General features: G+C 39.8%; 3 pseudogenes; 1 reads left to right on the top strand and 2 right to left on the bottom strand.

Annotated features, from left to right (window-relative positions):
• Positions 1–609: 609 nt before the first annotated feature.
• LOC134615883 (sodium-coupled monocarboxylate transporter 1-like) lies at positions 610–8,398 on the bottom strand (annotated as a pseudogene).
• A 3,028-nt stretch (positions 8,399–11,426) lies between these two features.
• On the top strand, positions 11,427–11,664 carry LOC134615918 (LYR motif-containing protein 5A-like; annotated as a pseudogene).
• A 4,880-nt stretch (positions 11,665–16,544) lies between these two features.
• LOC134615881 (sodium-coupled monocarboxylate transporter 1-like) lies at positions 16,545–22,988 on the bottom strand (annotated as a pseudogene).
• Positions 22,989–23,352: the final 364 nt, after the last annotated feature.

Below are 23,352 nucleotides of genomic sequence, written 5' to 3'. Positions count from 1 at the left end.
CTGTGTCTGGTACATGAAGTGAGCAAAGTCTGCGTTGTCCTCCTGCTCAGAGAAATTAAAACATTCCAGAAAGAGAGGAATACTTATGTTCTAACTATTCTGACTATTCCTTCTTTTACCCTGTCTTCCTTCTCTCACCCCAACCGGTCGCAGCAGATGGCCCCACCCCTCCCTGAGCCTGGTTCTGCCAGAGGTTTCTTCCTGTTAAAAGGGAGTTTTTCCTTCCCACTGTCACCAAAGTGCTTGCTCATAGGGGATAATTTGATTGTTGGGTTTGTCTCTGTATGTATTATTGTAGGGTCTACCTTACAATATAAAGCACCTTGAAGCTGTTGTTGTGATTTGGCGCTGTATAAATAAAATTGAATTGAATTGATGTTTATCATGTGGCTTTTTATTAATAGCGTGTTAATCTAAAAAAATACAAACATGCAATCATCATTGTACAGAAGGAGATATTTGAAGTGCTTTCTACTTTTTACTGAATCACTGGAAAAATAAAAACATTATTGTCTCGCTGACAACTCAGTTCTTTGGTCTCATTTCATACAATCCTGGATTTGAGCTTTGTAGCAGCTCTGTCATGAAATTCTTCAGCTGTATCGGTCGTTAAAAAGAGGAGACACGGATATTGTTGTCAAATTTCCCTTCAGCAGGATTATTGATTCCATCCTCCTTGTTTGGCTGACCAACATTGTCTGTTCCTCCCATGACCTAAGGAAGGAAAAGTACAAGGCAGAATTGAGCGCCCGTCATCAGTCTGTTGCTTTTGATACCTTTGCTCTTCAGCACGTACCCCGTCTTTGACACGTTTGAACAGGTGATAAGAAAGAGTGTCTTCTTTCATTAGCATAAGCCTCGGGTCCACCGTCTCCCTCATTCCCCCTGAAATGATGAATGGAAGAACAAGAACAAAATGTTTACTATGAAACAATAAGAAAATGAGAATGGCAATGGCAAAAATCTTTTCTTTTTTTTTTACCTGTCAAGAGACTGATGATTATTCCAGTAATAACAGATGTTAAACCTCCAATGACAACGAAATAAAGGTAGGATGGAGATTTCCACTGAACCGCATGTCTGGTGGTGAGAGAGATTTTATGAGTTTTTTCTCATATGCCCTTTATTTATACTATAGGAAAGCTCGGTCATCCCATCTCACCAGGCGATATTTTATTCATTCATTCAAGACAGACCCGACCACACTTACATGTCATCAGTATTCTGTCCTGGGATTGTGGTAAAAAGACTTGGTTCTGTTGGCAGTGGGGTAGTCCAGTTGAGACTGCCACCAGTAGCAAAGTTACAACCCTCAGTGCTCAGCGAGAGAGGTCGGGTCATCTCAGGAGGAGAAGGGGATATCATTTCTCCAATGGTCACAGACACAGCTGCAGCCAAACCTGCCACGAGGCCCCATAGACCTCCCTGTGGACAAATATAAGGAGCTTCATGAAATATATTACATAGACTAACAATCAAAAATGTTTGTCAGTGTCACTCAACGCTCAGACTCATTTTTCAATATTATTTTCAGTTTGACAGCAAAACTGTGTAAGAGAAAACGGATGATTTCTGAGTTTATTTATACAGTTCCAAATCACAACAAAACTTGGTTGGAGGAACATTATATTGTAAGGTAAAGACCCTACAATAATACAATCAAATGGCAGTGTGAAGGAAAAACTCCCTTTCAACAGGAAGAAACCTCCAGCAGAACCAGGCTCAGGGAGGCGCAGCCATCTGCCATGGCTGGGGTGAGGGGAGGGAGACAGGACTAAAGATACACTGTGGAAGAGAGTCGGAGATGAATCATAACTAATCATTTAATACAAAGTGGTGAGTAAACAAAGAGAGTGGAAAAAGGTGAGTGAAGAAGAAATGCTCAACCGGCAAGCCCCCAGCAACCCAGTGCAACCAACAGACGGCTCAGCACCTGATCCAATCCTAACAATAAGCTTTCTCAACAAATTATAAAATCCTGCGAGTTGGTTTCACTGAACAGTGTCAATTGATGGTGTTTTACAGCTATGCATTAAAAACAAACAAACAAACAAACAAAAAAACAAAAAGATTAAGATTTTTGTTGGTGTTTAAAGATATTTGGTAATTGTTATTTTTTTCGTGCCGTTAACATTTTTTAAACATTGAACATTAATTAGTGTGACATTTTACACTGTAAATACTGTATAAGAAAAATGTTCCCTGCACCATATTATACGATGACAGGTTGATGCAATACAGTTGATACGATGATACAAATGTCCATTCTTTCATGCTACCAAGGGCTGACTTTGGCCACATTTTGAGATCCCTGGAGGTAGAAATTTTCAAATGAAAATACCAAAATGAGAATGGACTTACTTTGGAGTTGACAAATGGACAGAGGACACCCAAACTGAACAGACCAAGTAAAGGACCTCCACAGACCCCACCAATGATGGACACTGCCTGTTTGAAGAGACCTGCAGCTCAAAAAACACTTTAAAAATGGTCGTATTTACTGAGGTGAAAAATGTACTTATTTATGTAACTAACATGCTTCCTAATAAAACAACAGCAACGTTCCTGGATTTGTTTGCCTGAAAACATTGATAGCTCTGCATTAACAGATCCCTCTACCTGCATCATATGTCCCATGAGTGATGCCAGTCCAGCCATGGCAACACATACAATTCCAAACAGCAAACCTGCAAAAACATCACATCACAAAATGACATTTTTATTGACTACCAGCCACATCTACAAAACAGAGATTAGATTAATCTAACATAACATGCAGCTTACAGTGGGGCAACAAAGGTATTTAGTCAGCCACCAAGTGTGCAAGTTCTCCCACTTAAAAATATGAGAGAGGCCTGTAACTTTCATCATACGTATACGTCATCTATGAGAGACAAAATGAGAAAAAAAATCCAGATTGTCTGATTTTTAAAGAATTTATTTGCAAATTATAGTGGAAAATAAGTATTTAGTCACCTACAAACAAGCAAGATTTCTGGCTCTCACAGACCTGTAACTTCTTCTGTAAGAGGCTCCTCTGTCCTCCACTCATTACCTGTAACGGCACCTGTTTGAACTCGTTATCAGTATAAAAGACACCTGTCCACAATCTCAAACTGTCACACTCCAAACTCTACTATGGCCAAGACCAGAAAGCTGTCAAAGGACACCAGAAACAAAATTGTAAACCTGCACCAGGCTGGGAAGACTGAATGTGTAATAGGTAAGCAGCTTGGTTTGAAGAAATCAACTGTAGGAGCAATTATTAGAAAATGGCATATAAGACCACTGATCGTCTCCCTCAATCTGGGGCTCCACTCAAGATCTCACCCCGTGCGGTCAAAATGATCACAAGAACGGTGAGCAAAAATCCCAGAACCACACGGGGGGGGACTAGTGAATGACCTGCAGAGAGCTGGGGCCAAAGTAACAAAGGCTACCATCAGTAACACTACACCGCAGTAAACACCGTACATGTCCAGGTGAAGGAGAAAGAATGCTCAGTTGCATCCAAAGAACACCATACCTCCTGTGAAGTATGGGGGTGGAAACCTCATGCTTTGTGGCTGTTTTTCTGCAAAGGGACCAGGACGACTACTCCGTGTAAAGGAAATGATGAATGGGGTCATGTATTGTGAGATTTTGAGTGAAAACCTCCTTCTGCCAGGGATTCGAAGATGAAATGAGGCTAGGTCTTTCAGCATGACAATGATCCCAAACACACGGCCTGGGTAACGGAGGACTGGTTTTCATAAGAAGCATTTCAAGGTCCTGGAGTGGCCTAACAAGTCTCCAGATCTCAAACCCATAGAAAATCTTTGGAGGGAGTTGAAAGTCTGTGTTGCACAGCGGCAGCCCCCGAAACAGAACTGCTCTAGAGGAGATTTGCATAGAGGAATGGGCCAAAATACCAGCTACAGTATGTGAAAACCTTGCGTTTGATCTCTGTCATTGCCAACAAAGTGTATATAACGTGAGTATAAGTATTGAGATTAACTTTTGTTATTGACCAAATACTTATTTTCCACCATAATTCCATAAAGTGCAAATAAATTCTTTAAAAATCAGACAATGTCATTTTCTGGATTTTTTTTTTTTTTTCTTTTACATTTTGTCTCTCATAGTTGAGGTATACCTATGATGAAAATTACAGGCCTCTCATGTTTTTAAATGGGAGAACTTGCACAATTGGTCGCTGACTAAATGCTCTTTTGCCCCACTGTATATTATAAACAACAGGAAACTCATTATTTACTCAGCCCTTTGGAGATTAAGAGAAGCTTTTTCTCAGATAGTTTAATGCGTGGTTTGATCAGGTCCTCCATGGTCACTGCAGCCATTGCGTTGATTGAAGTAGAAACTGTGCTGGAGATGAAGAAATGAACCATGGTTACTCTGGACTACTGGACACTGATACTTTAAATGGAGCACAACTTTAAATTTTAGATGCATCAATGGGACCAGATGAATAAAAATATAACAAATTATGTTGTATGAACCTCAGAGAGGCACTATATACTGCAGCAAAAAATAGTCCTGGAAGCCCTTGGTGATCTGCCAAGATATCCATCACCAAATAAGGCAAAAGCTGTAAAAAAAAAATAAAATAAAAAATAAAATATAAAATATATGTATATATATATATATATATATATATATAATTATTATTTTTTTTTAATCACAAAATAACTTGAATAAAAACAGTGGCACTGTTGGTACATCCTGTGGTTTCTTTGTTTAAGTGTATGTACCTGATCAGGTGAAGAAACCTGTCCAGCTTTCCATGGGTCACAGTTCTTATAGAACGAATAAAGACACAGTCCTGAAATCACTGACGATGTCAGGGTGCAAGCTAGGCCTAACACATTGATGAACAGAGCTCTGAAAAGCACAACATGAAAAAGTGAAATATAGATACAAAAATCAGTGCAGCTTAGCAAACGAGATTATATTTCCTATCACTGTATGCTGATGATGTCAACATTTATCATAGCTATCTTTTAAGAGTTTATGATAAGAACATGTCATTTGCCAGCAAACCTCACCAATGTAGTGCCTTTGACTGAATCACAATTTACATCGATGTGGAAATAGATGTGTCATATGTTGTTGTTTTTTTATTTTTATTATTACTATGAGGAACCTTGTACATTGTATTTGCATTAATTCTAAATTAAAACAGTTTAATGGTTATCACTGTTGCCTCACAGCAACAAGATTCTTGGTTTAAGCTTGCTGGTCATCTGTGCCCTGCCTGATTAGTTTGTGTTTTGCAAACTAAACAGGCAGGAATCAATACATTCCTTTGAATCACTCACAATCTGGCATGTTTAATGCTCTTGCAAGAGTTGTATCTCTGAACTTGAGGTTGGTAGGTCCCATAAACTGCGCTCCAACCAAATGTCCCTCCGATGACTAGTGTCCAAAAGGTGTGTCTTCTCAGAGGGTTTATGTCAAAGCTGGGATTACACAATAAAAGCATGATTTTAGTATAAAACGCGCACACACACACACACACACACACACACACACACACACACACACACACACACACACACACACACACACACACACACACACATATACTCACTCCACAAAGTTAATTCTTCCTCCTTCTTGGGCATCTGACAAGATAGTGGAGATTCCTCCTTTTAAGATCACACATTTGATTATAACAGACATGTAGCCTGCAAACATTATTCCGATCTGGAAGAAAAATCAGAGATTTGTTTGGTTGGCAGATCTGTATTCTGTAACTATGTTGACAGATTTTGGTCCCAGTTATCAAATTCTTGCTAATTTACATGAATACTGCAATGAATCAAGACATGACTCAAACGTGGTTGTGGTGTCGATAAAATTAGACTGAAACCTGATTGCAATTTAATTCAGTTTTACTTACATAGCATATGGAATATATTTATATAGTTCCAAATCATAACAAAAGCGCATTATACTGTAAGATAAAGACCCTACAATCTAGAGAAAACGCCAGCAATCAAATGGCAGTGTGAACAAAAAAACTCCCTTTTAACAGGAAGAAACGTCAACGTCAGGGAGGGGCAGCCATCTACCACAACTATTTGGAGAGCATGTTGTATTGTGTATTTTTTTCATTTTATTTTATCCAGAACCCTACCTGAACAACATCTGTCCACACCACAGCTTTCAGGCCACCCTGTAACAAATGCCACAAAACAAGAAAATATGTCAAAAAGGTTAGGAAGCTGTATGCATGAACAGAATGCATAATTTGGAAATATGTGACTGTATTCTGCACTGTCAATGAATACAGTTTATTACTGCATTCAGATCAATTCAGTTTCATCTTTATGGGGCCAAATAACAACAGTCACTTCAAGCCACTTTATATTATTGATAAAGACAAAACTCCAACAATCAGCTCTGCAAATCAGTATGAGCAAGCACTTTGGTGACCAGCAATCAAATGGCAGTGTGAAGGAAAAACTCCTTTTTAACAGGAAGAAACCTCCAGCAGAACCAGGCTTAGGGAAAAACGGTCATCTGCCATGACCAGTTGGGCATTGACAAATAACTGTATACGCCTGTTTAAGCTCCAGTGCACCAAAGTGAAAATTTGTCCCGTGATCTGAAGAGTTGCATTTTTTGTGGAGCCTGCTAACTGTTGAAAAGCTGAAGTCCTAGCTCAGACATGAATGAGAAAACATCATGCTCTGTAAACTACAGCCAATGATTTCTAAGCTTTCAAATGTTTGCAGACTTTTAGAAAAGCAACAGGTGACGCAACACATTATGATATGATGGTTCCAACTTTTGACCCTTAATGATTGCATGTGAAAACATCAAATTTAAAAAGCAAGCACAAATTTTTCATAAAACTAAACAAGTGATTTGAATTACCTCATCAAAATTAAAACGTCCAGAAATCAGAGGTGATTTTAACTGAGAGATATTTTGTTTTAAAGGGTAAATGGGAAGGGGACCTCGTGAATTTTAGGAAAATGTAAAAATTTCATCTCTGCTGAATATGAAAGTGGGGGTCTCTTAAGGTTCCCCGCTTAGTGATGCTCGGTGAGGTTAGACTGACAATGTGATGCACTGCAGTGTTGTGTGTTGTATGTAATAAATGTTTTACTAACCAGTGCACAATACAAAGTACAAACAGTGGCTGTCGAAATAATCCCACCCCACAGGTTCATACCAGTCACTGCAAAAAGAAGGGAAATTCATTAACAGGAAAACACTCTCGTACAAGATCCCTTCACGAACTTGACTGCTGGAAACTGGAGCTGACATACCTTGGTTCAAAGCCAGAGCTGGAGCATAAATTACAAGTCCAGTGTAGAGCAACTGTGGCAAAGAGTTAGAAAGTCACAACAACATGTCTCTGCTGATACCAACGTAGTTTTATGTGCAGAAGTCAAAGCACTACAAGATTGAACCACTGGCTTCTTACTGCGTTAAAAAAGAAGATCACCATTCCCAGGAGACGGGTGGCTTTGCTGAAACGCAGCTCCAGATACTTGGCAGAGACCAGACAGAGAAAAGACGCATATTGATACTGATACATCAAACTTCTAGTTCCCCTCACTCCTTCCAAATCAGAGGCAAAGCTAGTAATAATGTTGAAAACAAAACCACAGTTACCTCATATGTGCTGTTGATGGCCAGTCTGTAGAAAACTGGGAGAAAGACCTCGGATGTGTACACCACTGCTATTACATAGGAAATACTTAAATAGCCAAATATGGCTCCGTAGCGATACACCTACAGACAGGTTGGAAAAGATTTATGGAAACACAAAATCGCAAAACAGTATCAAATGAAGAACAACGACGCTTAATAACATAGGTGACGGTGTTTCTTCACCGGGTGCCAGAGTCGGGCTGGTGAAACTTTGCAGGAGATCATTTGAAACGCTGATGCTGCTGATACTGAACGAGCTTTGGAGCAAAATATGAACAGTGCTGAACTCTGGTGAGTAACACGAAAACTTTAAATTTGTTATTTGATTTCTTTGAGTGCACCACTTTCAATTTCAAAGTAATGCTCGGTTAGCTGACTCCAGCCATCTTCTAATGCACAGAAATGACAGTTTTACGCATTTTGTAAAATTTTAATTTAAGCTCTGAATAAATGTTTGTGCGCTGAGGAAGCTGAGTGCAGATCCAGGACAGTCCCGACACGTTACCTCGGCTGGGTTGGAGAGCACAGTGACGGATGACATGTAGCTGGCAGTGAGGGACATGGAGACAGCCAGGGCATTGAGTTTTCGGCCCCCAGTTAAAAAGTCCATGGAGGTTCCTTGTTTCCTGCTTCTCCAGGCGTAATAAAAACCAACGGCAGCAGACAGGAGCAGAACGACAGCAAACACCACATAGTCTGCTGCCACGAGCAAGTGAGCATCCCCGGACATTTTATCAGTCGGAGCAAAACTGAAATAAAGCTAAAGCGTTTATCAGGCAGTGCTCTGTAGATCACTGGAAAGGCGGTGTCATCACCTCCAGGTACTCTATTGAACTGTAAGATAAATTACTCCAGGCGGTGCGCGCACGCGTCCTTTCAGGTTAAGATCACACTCAAAGTTAATGAATAAAGTTTAGAAGTTAGAGTTAGAACCCAAACACATAAAACTTGCGTTATAAATGTATTGTAACGATGGTTAAATGTTATATTACAGTGACAGGTTGGTTATCTCAGCACGCTGTTGTTATTGCTTTAAGATACATGTTTGGTTGTGCTGCAGGAAAAAGGGAGTTAATGTATGCAGGAAGGGGAGGGGGGGCCTGTTGTTGTGTGACTGTACGGGGCTTCAAGTGAGGTTGTGTACGAGGGCACTCTCCCCGGAGTTAACGGCCCGTTTGCCTGTGTTACGGAATAAACGGACAAACTGAGATCAAACGTCTGGTTCTTGAGAACGTTACAGTATGTTATACACTGACAGCTTATTGCCTTGTGTCCTCTTTCTTGGAGTGTGCTTTGTGTCGCCCCCACCAGCAAACTACCTGGATGCATGTTTAACGGAGCTCTTTCTTGTGCTGTGGCTGGTGGATGTCAGACAGGGACATGCTCTTTGTCCTGGGATTCGGGTCGCTTCTGCAGATTACGCTGTGTTTGCATTTGGAACACCATGTGTATTTGTTCTGGGCCCTCTGTGATATCTAAAGGTTTGATAATCAGTTATTGCATTTAAGACACACTGTTATGGCCTTCTAAGCGCCTTTATCACACTTGTTTAAGCATTGTGCTTCTCCAGTAAAAGTAATCCTATTGACTAAAGGTGCCAAACATAGGGCCCGTGGGCCAAAAAACTCTGCCCCACTGGATATCTTTAGAAGAAGTGAGGAGCATAAACTTTGGACTTTGGACTGTATTTTCATAAGTTTCACAGTTTTTCCTGATAAAGATGTTCACCATGACCATTCATATTATACACTAACGTAAGGGATAAACAATTCAATGACAGAAACCTTCCTCTTTTTGTTTGTTTCTCATTCTCAAAAGAAATTTCAGATTTTTTTTTCTTTCGTTTTGTTTTGTTTATTTTATAATAACAATAAATTGTAAGTGGCTGATAAGAGTTTCATAAACTGCCTCTTCTGTTTAGTGATTAATCGACTCCCTCGTGTTGTACCTTTTCACACTTGTTTAAGCATTGTTTTAGTTTTTCACTGTGCAGGGTGTATTGCTGGATGCTCGTACGAATAACAATAAAGTTCACTCTTATATTTCATTTGATGGTTTTTATGAGTCCCACCTTTCCCTTCCCATCTTTGTTCTGATTGTTTAGAGTTTAATAACCCCATCTGGTGCTAAGAATCATTTAGTTACTTTTATTTACGGTGATCCTATGACAGCTGGAATGGGCTCCAGCCCAACCGTGACCGTCAGTGTATAAGTGGAAGAAATGGATGACTATGAGTCAAATTCATTTTAAATGAGCAAGTCACTTGTAAACTTAAATGGTAAATGGCCTGTGTTTGTATAGCACTTTACTAGTCCCTAAGGACCCCAAAGCACTTTACACATCCAGTCATCCACCCATTCACACACTGGTGATGGCAAGCTACGTTGTAGCCACAGCCACCCTGGGGCACACTGACAGAGGCGAGGCTGCCAGACACTGGCGCCACCGGGTCCTCTGACCACCACCAGTAGGCAACAGGTGAAGTGTCTTGCCCAAGGACACAACGACTGAGACTGTCGGAGCCGGGGCTCGAACCGGCAACCTTCCGATTATAAGACGAACAGCCAACTCTTGAGCCACGATTGCCCGGAGACGTTTCCCGAATGACTCAACATTTAAGTTGGCTCAATGTTTTGAATGCAGCCTCAACCGTGATAGGAGTGCTGCAGACAAATTATCTGATCATACATATGTATGCTCTGTCAGTGCGCCCCAGGGTGGCTGTGGCTAAAATGTAGCTTGCCATCACCAGTGTGTGAATGTGTGTGTGAATGGGTGAATGACTGAATGTGTAAAGCGCTTTGGGGTCCTTAGGGACTAGTAAAAGCACTATACAAATACAGGCCATTTACCATGTAATGAAATCAAAGCTGGAGGAAAAAGTCGCAGACGTATTGTGGAGTTGGCAAATGGACACAGGATACCCAACACAAACAGACCAAACATAGGACTTCCACTGACCCCACCGATGATGATTCTTGCCTGTGAGAGACATCTGAAGTGAAACCTTAAATGCTTTATATACACATGCACATGTTTAAAAAGTTCAAGTGATTGGTAGGCCACATTTAAGATTCATGCATTTTCATGTTGTGACTTGTATCAGATTCTCACTACCTGAGCAAGTAGTCCCATAAGTGATGCCAGGTCAGCTATAGAAACACACAACACTCCGATACCACAACCTGCAACAACATCGTGTAACAACTGACATTTTAATCATGAAGATTTATTAACTAATTCAGCTTTGGCCTCAGGCACATACCAGTGCTCAATGGACAGAGTTAACCATGTACACCATGTACTGTGAACAGATCAGGTACATAATCAGTGCTCTGGAGATGTGAAGCAATTGTCTGTCAGTCAGTGTGACATTTGGCTTGATCAGGTGTGTTGATGATAGATGAGACTGTGCTGAGTTTAATAAAAGTTATTAAAATGTCTGCAAATCATGTTCTTAACATTTGACAATTATCATCATCGTTTATTTATCATTTATCATTTAAGTGATGGAAACAGTTAGGAAACAAGCTGCGTTAAGTAAACTATGTGGCCCAGAGGTGGGAAGTAACAAATACTTTGTTACTGTACTTAAGTACAACTTTCAGGTATCTGTAGTTTACTTGAGTGTTTTTTTATGACTACTTTTTAATTTTACTTTCTACTAAGCTAAACTTAATTTTGTGTAAAGGTTTCTGTGTGCTCTCTCTCCTGGCCTTCCGTTTCTCTTTTTCTCCTTTCAAAAGTGTGAAAGGCCATGGCCAACCCTTTAAAAACTGAAGTTATCAGGCTGTACAGAAATGTAAGTAAACTGGTGTTAAAACAGACAGGACTGGGTGGTGTGCAATGCTGCAGAGCTTTAAAAGTGTGTTTCTGATCTCCAAACAAGCTCCTGTATCTCGGCCGTGAATACCCTCATTAACGAGCTAGAAGCTCTGTATTTCCTCCGAAAATATCGGGCCATGAAAAAGAGATATTATGAATCCGAAAAATAATGGCACACACTGATAGCGCCAAGTGGTTTTCCTGGATTACAGTGCAAGCAGTGGACATGTGGTAATCGGTGATTTATCAGCCTTTCGGATTCACAAACACCTTTTAACACCTACCGAGTCCAAAGGAAAGAACAGAATTTCCAACAGCTGCTCCTTTATTAAACTCAACTAAGGTTGCCTCTGAAAGGGAAATAAAATCCTCATCTCTGGGTGTTGCAAAGCGATCATCACTGTCATTTATATTTTGTACCTAAGGCCACTGTTTCAATTTCATATAGTGTTTGTAAGCCCAGAATATGTTTTATGTCCCACTGACACATTTTAGTGTATTTAAAAAAATGCTTCACCAGATGAGTTACCCCAGCATTTATACGGAGGTGTCTAGATTGTAACATTGATAATTTGTACAAGAGGTTGTGTACTTTTTTTTTTTTAAAGCAGCTGTCTTTCTGTCTACCGACTGAAGCTTCTTTAATGTAATATGTGAGTTTTAGAATGTATTTCAGTGTATATTTTTAATAATAATAATACATTTTATTTGAAAGCGCCTTTCAAAGCACTCAAGGTCACTGTACACAGTAGAGTAAAAAGCAACATAAAAGCAAAGAGTTTACACAATCATAAAACATAAACAAATTTAAAATAGCTGAATGGAGAGGTTATGTGGGATAAGCTAATTTGAACAAGTGGGTTTTGAGTTGGGACTTAAAGAGAGAGAAGGTAGAAATATTTCTTAAATCAGGAGGTAGGGAATTCCAGAGTCGAGGAGCAGAGCAGCTGAAAGCCCTGCTACCCATGGTGACAAGACGGGGGGAGGGGATGGAGAGTGAAAGGGAAGAAGAAGATCTGAGACAACGAGATGGGGCAGTGATGTTAACCAGATCAGAAAGATATGGAGGAGAGAGATGATAAATAGCTTTAAATGCGTACAAGAGTATTTTGAAATTGATACGATACTTGACCGGGAGCCAATGAAGCTGCTGCAGAACAGGAGTGATGTGGTGGATAGAAGGGGTCCTGGTGATGATACGGGCAGCAGAATTCTGGATGCGTTGAAGCTTGTGGATGGATTTTTGAGTAAGACCAAAAAGAAGTGAATTACAATAATCAATCCGGGAAGTAACAAGGCTATGGACAAGAATGGCAGTGGCATGTGGGGTGAGAAAAGGACGGAGACGATTAATGTTGCACAATTGAAAATATGCAGACCGAGTGACATTATTAATGTGTGAATTGAAAGATAGAGTACTGTCGAGGATGACACCCAAACTTTTCACAGAGGAAGAAACGGAGACCGGCGAGTTATTGATAGTAATAGAGAAACTGTTGGTTCTGGATAATGTTGATTTAGTGCCTACCAAGAGGATCTCGGATTTATTACTATTGAGTTTAAGAAAATTAGAAGAGAACCATGAATTTAGTTCAGCTAAGCAGAGGGTGAGGGAGGATGGGGGAAGAGCAGAATCAGGTTTAGTGGACAGATAAAGCTGGGTGTCATCGGCATAACAGTGAAAATGGATATTGTATTTACGGAAAATATGTCCAAGCGGTAGAAGATAGATAATGAAAAGAAGGGGCCCCAGGACAGATCCCTGGGGCACGCCAGTGGTCAGAGGAAAGGGCTGAGAAGTAAAAGATTTGAGTTGAATGAACTGAGTGCGATCAGACAGGTAAGATTCAAACCAGGCTAATGGAGCATGGGAGAGACCGATGGAGGCTAGCCTACTGAGAAGAATGGAGTGAGAAATAGTGTCGAAGGCAGCGCTCAGATCGAGGAGGATAAGAATGGAAAGTAAACCGGAGTCAGCTGCCATAAGAAGATCATTGGTTATTTTTATAAGTGCTGTTTCAGTGCTATGGGAGGGGCGAAAACCAGACTGGAACTGTTCATACAGATTATTATTAGTTAAATGTGAGTGAAGTTGTGTGGCAACTATTTTCTCAAGAATTTTTGAAAGGAATGGAAGATTGGAAATAGGCCGAAAATTCTCAAAATTATTGGGATCTAGACCAGTTTTTTTTAATATTGGGGTGATGGCGGCAATTTTGAGGGAAGCAGGAACAGTTCCAGTGGTAAGTGAAGAGCAGATGATAGAAGATATGAGGGGAAGCAGAGAAGGTAGACATGCCTTAACCAAAACTGTAGGAATGGGGTCTAGCTGACAAGTAGAAGGTTTTGACTTACAGATGAAATCTGAAATATCAGTAACCGAGGGGAGTTGGAAAGCAGAAAAACAGTGTGATGGGAGAGGAATTACACAGGAAGAGCTAAATGGAACATCGGAAACCAGGTCTTGGTGTATTTTGTGAATTTTCTCGATAAAAAATAACATTAAAGAATCACAGAAAGAAGACGAGTAAAGGTGAGTAGGTAAAAAATCTGGTGACCTGAAAGAAGAGTTGAACAGTGAAAACAATATCTTGGTTGAGTCATCTTTTGAACAGATAATGGTGGAGTAGTAAGCAGATTTTGTTTGATTAATACACTCCTTATAATACATAATATGATTATTAAACATTTCCTTGTGGATACTCAGACCAGTTTTCTTATAAAGGCGTTCAAGTCGTCGTCCTTTTGCTTTCAGGAGCCTGAGTTCAGCTGTGAACCAGGGTGCTGACTGAGAGAAAGATACAGATTTGGTTTTGAGTGGGGCAACAGAGTTTAGAATACTATTGAGACTAGAGTTATAATAGGAAACTAAGTCCTCTTGGGTGAGCAGGTTATGAAAATGCAAATGACTAGAGAAAGCAAAAGAAAGAGTATCAGGATTGATTTTCTTAATATTCCGAAAAGAAATGGTACGAAGGTTCTTGGTTATAGAAAAGGTCATTTTGACATTGAAAGAAAGAAGCAAGTGGTCAGAAATTAGCAGTTCATCAGCTTTGCAGTTAAACTGAGTAAGTCCAGAGCAACAAACTAGGTCCAAAGTATGGCCCTTAGTATGAGTAGGAAAGTTTATGTGTTGTTTAAAGCCAAAACTATCGAGGCAGGATGAGAAGTCTTTGGTGAGAGGGTGATCACTGTTATCCATATGAATATTAAAGTCTCCCAGGAGTATTATATTAGGGGAAACAGTAGCTATGTGAGTCAGCAGATCAACAAAGTCACTTATGAAGACAGAATTAGACTTTGGAGGGCGGTAAATAACAGTTATGACAGTTGGAACAGGTCCTGACAGTTGACAAACAATGGATTCGAAGGAACTGTAGACAGGTACAGACAATGGCGTGACTTTCCAGTTCTCGCGATAGATTACCGCGAGACCTCCATCTTTGTAAATACATGCTCACGTTTTTTGAGAAATAAATGTACATGGGAATGGATTCATGTGCTGTTACACAAAAGGCAAACATAAATGTTATATAGATGTACAGATTTCTTAGAGTGGTGTCTCGTGTCATAATAAATCACAAACACAGCTTAGTGTTACTTATTCCTGCTGTTACAATCAACATAAACCCTGCAGATCTAGTGTCAGTCTCACAGACATTTAAAAGATACAGTTGGATTCTGAAAAAGGAAGTTTTCATGAGACTATGAAATCCTATGACGCAGTACTCGGCATGATTCAATAGGTTATAGACCCACCTTTAGCAGCAATAACTTGAAATAATGTTTTCCTGTGGACTTATTCAGTCTCTCACATTCCTGTGGAGGAGTCTTGGCTCCTTCTCTTTTCAGTTCATTGAGGTTTGCAGTTATTTGTTCATGCAGAGCTCTGCTAAGATCCTGCTGCAGTGTTTTAATTGAGCTGATGTCTGGACCTTGACTGGGCCACTGCAACACCTGTCTCTTCTTTTTCGGCCATTCTGTTATAGATTAGCTGGTGTTATTTCATGAAACAATTTGGTCCAAGCTTGCTGGGCACACAGACGGCTTCATATCTTATTCTAGAATACTTTGGTATACAGAGGAGTTCATTGTGACTCTGACTGCGAGGTGCCCGGGTCCTGTAGCTGGAAAACGAGCCCAAATCATGACCACTGGGCTTGACAATTGTCATGAGGTGGTTGTGTTGAAGTGCTATATTTAACTTTTGCAAAACGCGGAGCTGTTGTCTTTCTGAAGGACAATGGTCAGGTCATCTTGTGACATTTGGGTTAATAAATTACCAATCAATCAATCAATCAATAAACCAAAGCTACAAAAAACTTTATGACTCAGTAATAAATAGCATCAAAACTACCTTGAATGTATTCATTAACTGTTTGTGTGGATTGTGTCCTGTGGACGTTTCAGCATCTGTGTCTGGTACATGAAGTGAGCAAAGTCTGCGTTGTCCTCCTGGTCAGAGAAATTCAAACATTCCAGAAAGAGAGGAACACTTATGTTTGAACTATTCCGACTATTCTTTCCACAGCATGTCTTTTATACCGTCTTCCTTCTTTCACACCAACTGGTGCAGCAGATGGCCCCGCCCCTCCCTGAGCCTGGTTCTGTCGGAGGTTTCTTCCTGTTAAAAGGGAGTTTTTCCTTCCCACTGTTGCCAAAGTGCTTGCTCATAGGGGGTCATGTGATTGTTGGGTTTTTCTCTTTATGTATTATTGTAGGGTCTACCTTACAATATAAAGCGCCTTGAGGTGACTGTTGTTGTGATTTGGCGCTGTATAAATGAATTGAATTGAAATGATGTTGATCATGTGGCTTTTTATTAATAATGTGTTAATCTAAACAAAACAAACATGCAATCATCATTGTACAGAAGGAGATATTTGAAGTGCTTTCTACTTTTTACTGAATCACTGGAAAAATAAAAACATTATTGTCTCGCTGACAACTCAGTTCCTTTGGTCTCATTTCTTATGAAGTCAAGTGATTACAATCCTGGATTTGAGCTTTGTAGCAGCTCTGTCATGAAATTCTTCAGCTGTATCGGTCGTTAAAAAGATGAGACATGGATATTGTTGTCAAATTTCCCTTCAGCAGGATTATTGATTCCATCCTCCTTGTTTGGCTGACCAACATTGTCTGTTCCTCCCATGACCTAAGGAAGGAAAAGTACAAGGCAGAATTGAGCACCCATCATCAGTCTGTTGCTTTTGATACCTTTGCTCTTCAGCACGTACCCTGTCTTTGACACGTTTGAACAGGTGATAAGAAAGAGTGTCTTCTTTCATTAGCATAAGCCTCGGGTCCACCGTCTCCCTCATTCCCCCTGAAATGATGAGTGGAAGAAACAATAAGAAAATGATATCAGAGTTCCAATGGCAAAATCTTTTCTTTTTTTCTTACCTGTCAAGAGACTGATGATTATCCCAACAATAATAGATGTTAAACCTCCAATGACAACAAAATAAAGGTAGGATGGAGAGTACCACTGAACCGCATGTCTGGTGGTGAGAGAAATTTTATGAGTTTTTTCTCATATGCCCTTTATTTATACTATAAGAAAACTCGGTCATCCCATCTCACCAGGCAATATTATATTAATTGATCTAACACAGACGGAACCACACTTACATGTCATCAGTATTCTGTCCTGGGATTGTGGTAAAAAGACTTGGTTCTGTTGGCAGTGGGGTAGTCCAATTGAAACTGCCACCAGTAGTAAAGTTACAACCCTCAGTGCTCAGCGAGAGAGGTCGGGTCATCTCAGGAGGAGAAGGGGATATCATTTCTATAATGCTCACAGAGACAGCTGCAGCCAAACCTGCCACGAGGCCCCATAGACCTCCCTGTGGACAAATATAAGGAGCTTCATGAAATATATTACATAGACTAACAATCAAAAATGTTTGTCAGTGTCACTCAACGCTCAGACTCATTTTTCAATATTATTTTCAGTTTGACAGCAGAACTGTGTAAGAGAAAACGGATGATTTCTGAGTTTATTTATACAGTTCCAAATCACAACAAAACTTGGTTGGAGGAGAGATGGATTATAACTAGATGATGAATAATAACTAATGATTTGATACAAAGTGGTGTGTAACCACAGAGAGTGGAAAAAGGTGAGTTTGAAGAAATGCTCAACCGGCAAGCCCCCATCAACGCTGTGCAACCAACAGACGGCTCAGCACCTGATCCAGTCCTAACAATAAGCTCAATCTCAACAAATTATAAAATCCTGCGAGTTGGTTTCACTGAACAGGGTCAATTGATGGGGCTTTACAGCTATGCATTAAAAACAAACAAACAAACAAACAAACAAAAAAATATAAATAGATTATAGTTGTTTTTTAAAGTTATTTGGTAATTGTTATTTTTTTTCATGCCATTAACATTTTTTAAAAATTGAACATTAATAAGGGTGACTTTTTATACTGTAAATACCGTATAAGAAAAAATGCTCCCTGCACTATGTTATACGATGACAGGTTGATGCAATACAGTTGATACAAATGTCCATTCTTTCATGCTACCAAGGGCTGATTTTGGCCAGATTTTCCGATCCCTGGAGGTAGAAATGAAAATACTAAAATGAGAATGGACTTACTTTGGAGTTAACAAATGGACAGAGGACACCCAAACTGAACAGACCGAGTAAAGGACCTCCAGTGACCCCACCAATGATGGACACTGCCTGTTTGAAGAGACCTGCAGCTCAAAAAACACTTTAAAAATGGTCATATTTACTGAGGAGAAAAATGTACTTATTTATGTAACTAACATGCTTCCTAATAAACAACAACAACATTCCTGGATGTGTTTGCCTGAAAACATTGATAGCTCTGCATTAACAGATCCCTCTACCTGCATCATATGTCCCATGAGTGATGCCAGTCCAGCCATGGCAACACATACAATTCCAAACAGCAAACCTGCAAAACATCACATCACAAAATGACATTTTTATTGACTACCAGCCACATCCACAAAACAGAGATTAGTTTAATCTAACATAACATGCAGCTTACAGTGGGGCAAAAAAGTATTTAGTCAGCCACCAATTTTGCAAGTTCTCCCACTTAAAAATATGAGAGAGGCCTGTAATTTTCATCATAGCTATATCTCAACTATGAGAGACAAAATGAGAAAAAAAAATCCAGATTGTCTGATTTTCAAAGAATTTATTTGCAACTTATGGTGGAAAATAAGTATTTGGTCAACAACAAAAGTTCATCTCAATACTTTGTTATATACCCTTTGTTGGCAATGACAGGGGTCAAACGTTTTCTGTAAATCTTCACAAGGTTTTCTCATTTTGTCTCTCATAGTTGAGATATACCTACGATGAAAATTACAGGCCTCTCTTGCACAATTGGTGGCTGACTAAATATTCTTTTGCCCCACTGTATATTATAAACAAACAACAGATAACTCATTATTTACTCAGCCCTTTGGAGATTAAGAGAAGCTTTTTCTCAGATAGTTGAATGCGTGGTTTGATCAGGTCCTCCATGGTCACTGCAGCCATTGCGTTGATTGAAGTAGAAACTGTGCTGGAGATGAAGAAATAAAGACTAATGGACATAACTGACACTTTAAATGTGGCACAGCTTTAAATGTTACATGCATCAGTGGGACCAGATGAATAAAAATATAACAAATTATGTTGTATGAACCTCAGAGAGGCACTATATACTGCAGCAAAAAATAGTCCTGGAAGCCCTTGGTGATCTGCCAAGATATCCATCACCAAATAAGGCAAAAGCTGTAAAGAATTAAAAAGGTTTTTATTGAAAGATCACAAAACAACTTGAATAAAAACAGTGGCACTGTTGGTACAGCCTGTGTTTTCTTTGTTTATGTGTATGTACCTGATCAGGTGAAGAAACCTGTCCAGCTTTCCATGGGTCACAGTTCTTATAGAACGAATAAAGACACAGTCCTGAAATCACTGACGATGTCAGGGTGCAAGCTAGGCCTAACACGTTGATGAACAGAGCTCTGAAAAGCACAACATGAAAAAGTGAAATATAGATACAAAAATCAGTGCAGCTTAGCAAACGAGATTATATTTCCTATCACTGTATGCTGATGATGTCATCATTTATCATAGCTATCTTTTAAGAGTTTATGATAAGAACATGTCATTTGCCAGCAAACCTCACCAATCTAGTGCCTTTGGCTGAATCAAAATTTACATCGATGTGAAAATAGATGTGTCATATATCGTTGTTTTCTTAAATTATTACTATGAGGAACCTTGTACATTATATTTGCATTAACTCTGTATTAAAACAGTTTAATGGTTATCACTGTTACCTCACCACAAGAAGATTCTTGGTTTAAGCTTGCTGGTCATCTGTGCCCTGCCTGATTAGTTTGTGTTTCGCAAACTAAACAGGCAGGAATCAATACATTCCTTTGAATCACTCACAATCTGGCATGTTTAATGCTCTTGCAAGAGTTGTATCTCTGAACTTGAGGTTGGTAGGTCCCATAAGCTGCGCTCCAACCAAATGTCCCTCCGATGACTAGTGTCCAAAAGGTGTGTCTTCTCAGAGGGTTCATGTCAAAGCTGGGATTACACAATGAAAGGATGATTTTAGTATAAAAGACACACACACACACACACACACACACACACACACACACACACACACACACACACACACACACACACACACACACACACACACACACACATATACTCACTCCACAAAGTTAATTCTTCCTCCTTCTTGGGCATCTGACAAGATAGTGGAGATTCCTCCTTTTAAGATCACACATTTGATTATAACAGACATGTAGCCTGCAAACATTATTCCGATCTAGAAGAAAAATCAAAGATTTGTTTGGTTGGCAGATCTGTATTCTGTAACTATGTTGACAGATTTTGGTCCCAGTTATCAAATTCTTGCTAATTTACATGAATACTGCAATGAATCAAGACATGACTCAAACGTGGTTGTGGTGTCGATAAAATTAGACTGAAACCTGATTGCAATTTAATTCAGTTTTACTTATATAGCATATGGAATATATTTATATAGTTCCAAATCATAACAAAAGCACATTATACTGTAAGATGAAAACGCCAGCAATCAAATGGCAGTGTGAACAAAAAAACTCCCTTTTAACAGGAAGAAACCTCAAAGTCAGGGAGGGGCAGCCATCTACCACAACTATTTGGAGGGCATGTTGTGTTGTGTATTTTCTTAATTTTATTTTATCCAGAACCCTACCTGAACAACATCTGTCCACACCACAGCTTTCAGGCCACCCTGTAACAAACGCCACAAAACAAGAAAAATCTCTGTGAAAAAGGTTAGGAAGCTGTATGCATGAACAGAATGCATAATTTGGAAATATGTGAACATATTCTGTAGTAGAACTTTTTCGAAAAGCACTGTCAATAAATACAGTTTATTAATGCATTCAAATGAATTCATTTTCATCTATATAGGGCCAAATAACAACAGTCATTTCAAGGCACTTTATATTGTAAGGTTAAAGACCCTAAAATGGTAAAGACAAAACTCCAACAATCAGTTCTGCAAATCAATATGATCAAGCACTTGGCAACTGTGGGAAGGAAAAACTCCCTTTTAACAGGAAGAAACCTCTGGCAGAACCAGGCTCAGGGAGGGGTGAGGCCATCTGCCATGACCATGGGGGGTGGGGGCACAGGACAAAGGACAAGCTATGGAAAAGAGCCAGAGATTAATAACAACTAATGCATCCACAGATAACTGTATACCTCTGTTTAATCTGCAGTGGAGCAAAGTGAAAATTTGTCCTGTGATCTGAAGAGTCACATTTTTTTGTGGAGACTGTTGAAAAGCTGAAGTCCTAGAGCACCCATGAATGACAAAACATTGTTCTGTAAACTACAGCAACTGATTTCTAAGCTTTCAAATGTTTGCAGACTTGTAGAAAAAAAGAACAGGTGACGCAACACATTATGCAATCACGGTTCCAACTTTTGACCCTTAATGATTGCATGTGAAAACATCAAATTTTAAAAATGAGCACATATTTTTCGTGAAACAAAACAAATGATTTGAATTAAATCATCCAAATGAAAACGTCAAGAAATCAGAGGTGATTTTTAACTGAGAGATATTTTGTTTTAAAGGGTAAATGGGAAGGGGACCTCGTGAATTTTAGGAAAATGTAAAAATTCTAATTTCATCTCTGCTGAATATGAAAGTGGGGGTCTCTGGCTTAGTGATGCTCGGTGAGGTCAGATTGACAATGTGATGCACTGCAGTGTGTGTATTGTGTGTATGTTTTACTAACCAGTGCACAATACAAAGTACAAACAGTGGCTGTCGAAATAATCCCACCCCACAGGTTCATACCAGTCACTGCAAAAAGAAGGGAAATTCATTAACAGGAAAACACTCTCGTATAAGATCCCTTCACGAACTTGACTGCTGGAAACTTGAGCTGACATACCTTGGTTCAAAGCCAGAGCTGGAGCATAAATTACAAGTCCAGTGTGCAGCAACTGTGGCAAAGAGTTAGAAAGTCACAACAACATGTCTCTGCTGATACCAATGTAGTTTTATGTGCAGAAGTCAAAGCACTACAAGATTGAACCACTGGCTTCTTACTGCGTTAAAAAAGAAGATCACCATTCCCAGGAGACGGGTGGCTTTGCTGAAACGCAGCTCCAGATACTTGGCAGAGACCAGACAGAGAAAAGACGCATATTGATACTGATACATGAAACTTCTAGTTCCCCTCACTCCTTCCAAATCAGAGGCAAAGCTAGTAATAATGTTGAAAACAAAACCACAGTTACCTCATATGTGCTGTTGATGGCCAGTCTGTAGAAAACTGGGAGAAAGACCTCGGATGTGTACACCACTGCTATTACATAGGAAATACTTAAATAGCCAAATATGGCTCCGTAGCGATACACCTACAGACAGGTTGAAAAAGATTTATGGAAACACACAATAGCAAAACAGTATCAAATAAAGAACAACGACGCTTAACATAGGTGACGGTGTTTCTTCACCGGGTGCTGCTGATACTGAACGAGCTTTGGAGCAAAATATGAACAGTGCTGAACTCTGGTGAGTAACACGAAAACTTTAAAGCAGTGTACTCAAAGTAATGCTCGGTTAGCTGACTCCAGCTGTCTTCTAATGCACAGAAATGACAGTTTTACGCATTTTGTAAAATTCTAATTTAAGCTCTGAATAAATGTTTGTGCGCTGAGGAAGCTGAGTGCAGATCCAGGACAGTCCCGACACGTTACCTCAGCTGGGTTGGAGAGCACAGTGACGGATGACATGTAGCTGGCAGTGAGGGACAAGGAGACAGCCAGGGCATTGAGTTTTCGGCCCCCAGTTAAAAAATCCCTGGAGGTTCCTTGTTTCCTGCTTCTCCAGGCGTAATAAAAACCAACAGCAGCAGACAGGAGCAGAACGACAGCAAACACCACATAGTCTGCTGCCACGAGCAAGTGAGCATCCCCGGACATTTTATCAGTCGGAGCAAAACTGAAATAAAGCTAAAGCGTTTATCAGGCAGTGCTCTGTAGATCACTGGAAAGGCGGTGTCATCACCTCCAGGTACTCTATTGAACTGTAAGATAAATTACTCCAGGCGGTGCGCGCACGCGTCCTTTCAGGTTAAGCTCACACTCAAAGTTAATGAATAAAGTTTAGAAGTTAGAGTTAGAACCCAAACACATAAAACTTGCGTTATAAATGTATGTTATACACTGACAGCTTATTGCCTTGTGTCCTCTTTCTTGGAGTGTGCTTTGTGTCGCCCCCACCAGCAAACTGTCAGAAAACCTGGATGCATGTTTAACGGAGCTCTTTCTTGTGCTGTGGCTGGTG

Source organism: Pelmatolapia mariae, linkage group LG17, assembly GCF_036321145.2.
Source record: "Pelmatolapia mariae isolate MD_Pm_ZW linkage group LG17, Pm_UMD_F_2, whole genome shotgun sequence".
In the NCBI taxonomy this organism is placed as follows: Eukaryota; Metazoa; Chordata; class Actinopteri; order Cichliformes; family Cichlidae; genus Pelmatolapia; species Pelmatolapia mariae.
Note: the sequence above shows the minus strand (reverse complement) of the source record. Positions and strands in the feature narration are given on the sequence as shown.